General features: G+C 38.0%; 1 pseudogene; it reads right to left on the minus strand.

The window, feature by feature from the left end:
* Window positions 1-4,629: 4,629 nt before the first annotated feature.
* LOC120612332 (uncharacterized) lies at window positions 4,630-4,748 on the minus strand (annotated as a pseudogene).
* Between the last annotated feature and the right edge of the window lie 2,581 nt (window positions 4,749-7,329).

The raw sequence follows: 7,329 nt of genomic DNA on the forward strand, positions 1-7,329 counted from the left end.
TCAATTTTGTTAGTATATATTTCATCTATTAAGATTTTCTGTTTCTTCTTGACAGTCTTTGAAGATTGCATTTTTCTAAAAATTTATCCATTTCTTCTAGATTGTCCAATATGTTGGCATATAATTAATTGTTCATAGTATTTTCTTGTAATCTTATTTCATTTCTGAGGCATCAGTTGTCATTTCTCCTCTTTCATTTCTGATATTACTTATTTGGGTCCTCTCTCTTTTTTCCTTGAAGAGTCTGGTTAAAGGTTTATCAATGTTGTTTTCTCTTTTCAAAGAACCAGCTCTTGGTTTTATTTATATTTTGTCTTTTATTTTAGACTCCATTTTATTTATTTCTGCTCTGGTCTTTATTATTTCTTCCTTCTACTCACATTGAACTTTGTTCATTGTTTTTTTCCTAGTTCTTTTAGGTTCAGGGTAAGATTGCTTATTTGAGATTTTTCTCGTTTCTTGAGGTAGGCCTGTCTTGCCATGAATTTCCCTCTTAGGAACTGCTTTCACTGTGTCTCACGCATTTTGGTTTGTTGTGTTTTCATTTTTATTTGTCTCAAGTATCTTTTGACTTCTTCCTTGATCTCACTGTTTACCCATTCATTGTTTAGTAGCATGTTATTTAGCCTCCATGTGTTTGTGTGTTTTTCAGTTTTTTCTTGCAATTAATTTCTAGTTTTATACCATTATAGTTGGAGAAGATGCCTGGTATTTCAATTTTCTTAAATTAATTGGGATTTGCTTTGTGGCCTATCGTTTGGCCTATTTTGGAAAATTTTTCATGTGCACTTAAAAAAAAGGTATGTTCTGCTTTTGGGTGAAATGCTCTAAAAGTATTAATGAAATCTATCTGATTTAATGTGTCATTTAAGGCTGCTGTTGCTTTTCTGTCTGAAAGATCTATCCCTTGATGTCAGTGGAGTGTTAAAGTGTCCTGCTATGACTGTATTACTGTCACCTTCTTCCTTTTTGTTGGTTACTATTTGCTTTATATATTCATGTGCAGCTATGTTGTATAGGAATATGAATTTTCCTCAAGCCCCCAGGAGATTCACATGCTCCAATTTCAGAAGCACTGATTCATTCTCTGTTCCACCAAATTTCTCTTCATTTTTTAAAAATGTTCTTCACCTTTTGCAATGCCATAGCTTTGCAAAGGTATTCACTCATTCATTAGATGCCTTTCTTTCCACAATACTATATAGTAGAATTTCTATTTATCTTTCAAGATTCTGTTCACATGTGACTCCTACAGAGCCTTCAATCACTAAGTACTTTGTACATATCTGTGGACACTGGATTTCTTTTAAGGAGTAAGGTTGTGTCTTAGCCTTTATATGTCAAATATAAATCAAATACGAGAACTAAGGATAGGTGATGCTCAGAATTTAGCATGCTTAAAAATTATCTGGAGTATTCTTTTTAATGGAGATACCCAACACATCCCCTGCCTCCATGCCCAGTTCCCAGATTCTAATTCAATAAATATTAAGTTGGTCCTAGAAATTCACATTTTTATAAGCTCTCTAAATATTTCATGCCTTGATAAATTTTGAATACCGAGAAGACAACTAACATATAGGTAACCAAAATATATGACCAAAGAACTACTTATAGTAATCTCGTTCACTCTTTAATATGTCAAAAAAATTTCATACATTCTAATATATTTTAGATACTGTCCTATGACAATATTTAGGTCTATCTAAAAAGTAATTAGAGACAATGTAGGGTCAGAGTGTTTACAAATGATGGAGCTAGGGCTCATGAAGCATCTTGGAAAAATTTCAAATGGAATTTTCTCTGTAGAGAAGACGTCAATAGTAAAAGTCAACAGTTAATTAGTTTCAAATGTAAAAAATAATCCTTATTTTCATTTTAGATTTTCTAGTAAATGTATTTCAATAGCTGGAATTTTAAATTGTTTAATAAATAATTACAGAGTTCTGTTCAAGATGGTGGAAAAAGTAAACACTGTGCTCACTTCCTCTCACAATCACATCAAAATTACAACTAAACTACAGAATAGCCATCATTGGGAGTTGCCTGAAGAGTAGCTGAACAGAAGTCTTTCAACAGGGGACACCTTGAGACTGGTAGAAGGGGCAGAGATGCAAAACAAGCTAATCCCACACCTGTGTGTGGTGCTTGAGAATTTGGAAAAATATTGTGGCTGCAGTGGTCCCCCAAAGAAGAGTGAGGGGTCCTGGCCCCACATGAGCTCCTAAGCTCAGGGTTCCAGTGTCAGAAAGAGAAATCTCCACAACCTCTAACTGTGAAAAACAGCAGAGATTATGGCTGAATTAGACAGAGGGCTGAAGGAGTTGCAGACTTTCCTCATAACGGTGCATGCACAGATGTAGTTGGAGATGGAATCACTCTCAGCTCCAGCAATGGGGAAACAGCTTGAAAGGCACTGGGAACATATGGGGAAGAAATGAATTGTATAGTTTCAGGTCAAAGGCTAGAGGAGTGGCTTTCTCTCAGACAGAAGTGCTGGAAGAATCCACTGTTCTTTAACTGAGCCCTCCCCAGCCCCACTTGCAGACCCAGGCAAGTGCTATATCTGAATCTCCATCAAACTGGTTAAAAGTGATTGCCCTGCCTAGGTATGTTCCTGAGACCCAATCCCTCCCAACGTGCAAGCCCACTCAAACCACTTCCAGTGGATTATCCATTCAAACGGTCTATCTTGGCCCATGCTGTGAACTTTCCTAAAATTTCTCAAAGGTTCACAAAACCTAAACAAGCAGCATCTGGCCTTGGCATGCCCTGTAATTCTTGCAGAGCATCCAAAAGCCAAGCACTAGCTGGAGCTAGCCTTGATTTCCAGCTTGGCCACCTGAGGCAACCATAAGTCCAGCATGGGTGGTGGCCATCTGTGTGTTCCTTTGTGGCTCATGCCAAGTGGCCCCTGGCTGGGAACAAGCTGCAACTGAACTTGGCCTGTGGCAGAGCACCTCCCAGGAGACTCCGGCCTGCACACCTGATGGCCACCTTCAATCTGAGCCAGAGCACCACTGGGTCACACCTGAGAATGTCACATGTAAAGGGTAGATGGGGCAGGCATCAGAGTTTTACTAAAGTGAATCTTCTTCTGTAGGGTCAACCCCTGCACAACAGCTCCTCCATTGGTCAAGGCCAATCATCACAACCAGTTAGCTCAGTGGTAATCCCTTCCATTGAAAAGCAAATAGTAACGAAGGATCAACAACAAAAGGACACACATAATCTATATAAGGGATATACCTGGAGTTCAGGAAACCAGGGAAGACTGCCACTGGGTCCCACAGAACCTTACCATATTATACCATTATACATTTACTAAGATTGGGAGATATAGCAGCCCCATCTAATACATAGAAAGAAACACGAGTCAATGGCTAAAATTGGGAGACAAAAACATATCCCAAATGAAAGAATAGAACAAAGCTCCAGAAAAAAGAACTAAAAAAAAAAAAAATGGAGAGGGGAGATGTAAAAATGGTGTAGATGATAGAGGCTTTATTCATCCTTCTTGTGATCACATCAAAGTTGGGATAGTAACATGGAGCAAACAACAAGCAAAGTCACCTGGGATCTAGATGAACAAGAAGCACTACAACTAGGGAGAGAAGTAATTGATCAATCTGTGATAGTAGAAGGCAGGAGGGGGTGAAGATGGGAAGATGCCCAGTCCCAAGTGGCTGACTGGGACAGAGGCTACAGCAGCTGCAGATGCCTCTTAACGGGGCTGTGTCAGCAACTGGACTTTCACGGTGACAGATTTGTTCGCTCTGAGCACCAGCACAGGGTCAGCTGCTCGGATGGGCACCAGGGACTTACAGGAGGACACTGAGTTGTCAGAGCGAGGGCCGGAGGTAAGGCTTTCTCCCAGGCAGAAGGGCTGGTGGTATCCATTATTCTTCTGTTGAACCCTCTTCCCTCCCAGTGGGAGGACTCAGCGCCGCCATAGCTGAGACATCATGGAACTGGATAACAGAGGTCACTCCACCCAGAGGATTCCCTGAAACTCAATCTCTCCCAACTTGCGGCCCCATCTAAGCCACATTCAGCTGTATCCTTGGTGAGTCTGGTGCTCCTTACTGAGCCAACCCCAAGACCCACACTGGTTGCAGTTGGCCTCAGTTTCTGGTGTGGCCTCTTGAAGCAAATATAAGCACAGCATCTGTGGATTGCTTGCTGAATTTTGACAGTTGGCCCTGGAGGGGCACAGACTGGGACTAAATATAGTCTGCAGCTGAACCTCTCTCAGGAGTATGCTGTTGGACACTTACTACAGAGATCCACACTTATAAGACCGGGAGACATAGGAGCTTTGCTAAATACATAGAAACAGACACAGAAAGGCAGCCAAAATGGAAAGACAAAAAAGCAGAAACCATATGAGAAGACAGAACAGAGATCCAGGAATAATGGAGTCAAGCAATGTAACAGATGTAGAGTTCAAAACACTGGTTATAAAGATGCTCAATGAATTTAGGGGAAGTGTTTTTGAACTCAGTGAGAATTTTTTAATTTTTTAATTTCTTTTTCTTTTTATTTTTTCAGGCGAGGCAACCCTTGGTTGACCTCACAGATTGCAAGGAACTTGTCAGCTTACAATCCCTTATTTTTAAAAATTTTTTATGCCTACAGCACCTGGTCTTCCTAGGTGGTCTCCCATCCAAGTACTAACCAGGCCCCACCCCACTTAGCTTCTGAGATCAGATGGGATTGGGCCTGTTCATGGTAGCATGGCCATAGACTCAGTGAGAATTTTAACAAAGAGATAAAAACATAAAAATTGAAATGGAAATTATAAAAATGAACCAGTCAAAAATGAATAACACATTATCTGAGAAGAAGTGTATGTTAGAAGGAATCAACAGATTGGATAAAGAAGAGGATCAAATCACTAATATAGAGGATGGGGTAACCAAGGACACTCAGTCAGAACAGCAAGGAATAAGAAGCCAGCACTACAATAATAAAGAGCCTATGAGACAAAATTAAATGTAAAAACATCTGGGTCATACTGGTACATGAATGGGAACAAGAAGTTGAAGAGCTATTTAAAGAAATAATGATGGAAAACTTCCCACACCTGGTGAAAGAAATAGACATACAAGCCCAGAAAGCTCAGAGAGTCCTCAAAAAGAAAGATGAACCCAAAGAGACCCACCCCAAGACACATTATTATTAAAATGCCAAAGATTAAATACAAAGAGAGAATCTTAAAAGGAGGAGGAGAAAAGCAGTCAGTTATCTACAAGGGAGCTCCCATAAGACTGTCAGATGATAAAAGAGTAGCCAGAAATGGGAGAAAATCTTTGCCCAGAGAATATCTAATAAAAGGCTTTCATTCAGAGTTTATTAAAAAAATAGAAACGATAAGAAAATTAAGTACCCAATAAAAAGTGGACAAAATATGTTATCAGATACTTTTCCAAAGATATACAGTTGGCCAATAAACACATAAAATATGCCCAACATCATCAGTCATTAAGAAATGCAAATATGATCACAATGTGATACCATTACACATCTATTAAAATGGCTAAAAAGTCTGATTATATCAAATATTGGTGAGGATGTGAATAAACTGGAACTTTCACATATTTCTTGTGAGAAAATAAAATGGCAAAATCACTTTGGAAAACAGTTTGGTGGTTTCTTAAAAAACTAAATATGCATCTATCATGATCCAGCCATTCCACTCCAAAGCTTTCACCCAAAGGAAAGGAAAGAATATGATTACATATAGACTTGTACACAAATGTTTACAGGAGTTTTATTTGTAATAGTTCCAAAGTGGAAACAACCTAACAGCCCCTCAAAAGATAAATTAATAAAAATAAAAAATCATGGTAGAGTCACAAAATGGAATACTGCTCATCAACAAAATGAATGAACTGTTGATACTATAATATGAATATATAGTATATATATATTTATACTATGATATATTATTCATATCATAATGGGGATTAATCTCAAAATAATTTTGATAAATGCAAACAGGCAGAAAACTAAGAGTGCATAGTTTATGATTCCATTTATATAAATTTCTAATCTATAGTGACAGAAGGAAAGTTGGTGGTTTGCCACATCCAGCGAGTGGTAAATTCCACATTGTCCAGTGCAGCTCTAGAAAATATAACTGAGTAGTAATGGTGGAAGATAAAGAAAAGAAAGAAGACAGAAAGCTGGGATCTGGAGGTCCACTGCCCATTGATGGTGGACAATGGTGCAGTTTTATTCTTGCAAGGTGCTTTTATACAAGAACATACTAATTGGCATTAGAAGTTTCATAGCAACACTGTTTCTTCTACTTTTCTGAAGCCACATCTTCTCATGACTTTTAGCTTATTTATCTGCTTGTGACTACATCTGTACCATCTAGTTCTCAGGAGCACTATCTTGTTTTTAGGAGGGATTTGGCAAGGCAAGGCAACCCTTGGTTGTCCTCGCAGGCTGCAAGGACCTTGTCAGCTTACAATCCTCTCTCCACAGTGGTTACTTGAGGCAGGAGAGAGAAAAGGCTCATTATTGCTATAAGAAGAGTGTTAGGAGTGATGGCTATGCTCACTGTCTTGCTTGTGTTATTGGTTTCATGAGTATATAGATATCAGAACTTATCAAATTGTACACAAAATTTTCAGCCTATATTTTATTATTTATATACCAGTAAAACTTTTAAAAAACATCAGACCTTTTCTTCAAATAAACTCTTACTTTAAAGCCCAATAAATAGTACAGAAAGCAGGGCAGGGGCCTCCTACCATTTTATTTCTGAGGAGATCCATGAAACTCTCATGTGAAAACCTCTGATATAGAACATCTGACTTCCAGAAATGTATTTGGATGCATAGATAGATATGATATGATATTTTACTTTGATTCAAAGCCTTTTGTTTGAACTCTTGGGTTACCAGTAGTCATAGGTACAATTGCAGTTATTATTGTATTACATGTAAAAGACTTGCAACTGAGAGGCTACAAAATAGCACTTTTGCCACCAGAGTTCTTCCTGAAAATATCTATTACTTCAATTATTATTAAAAGTCAGAATCTTTTTTGGAAATCTGACACTTTGAAAGTAACACTCTGAGAAAATACATCTGATAAATTTCTTTCTCTGGCTAGTTAACAAGCTAGCAAGTAATGCTGTTAGTTGCTGTCTTAGTCAGTGGTATTTTTCTGTTTCTCCTCTCATATTAGGTATCAGCTGTTAGAAGAAAAAAATGAATAAACTATAGATGATTCTTAAAGTTTCAAAATATATTGATATTGACTTCTCATCAAAAAGTTTGCTTGCCAGAAGGAATTGCCAGGAAATATTCAAAG

The sequence above is a fragment of the Pteropus medius genome, unplaced genomic scaffold (assembly GCF_902729225.1).
Source record: "Pteropus medius unplaced genomic scaffold, Ma_sr-lr_union100, whole genome shotgun sequence".
Taxonomy (NCBI): domain Eukaryota; kingdom Metazoa; phylum Chordata; class Mammalia; order Chiroptera; family Pteropodidae; genus Pteropus; species Pteropus medius.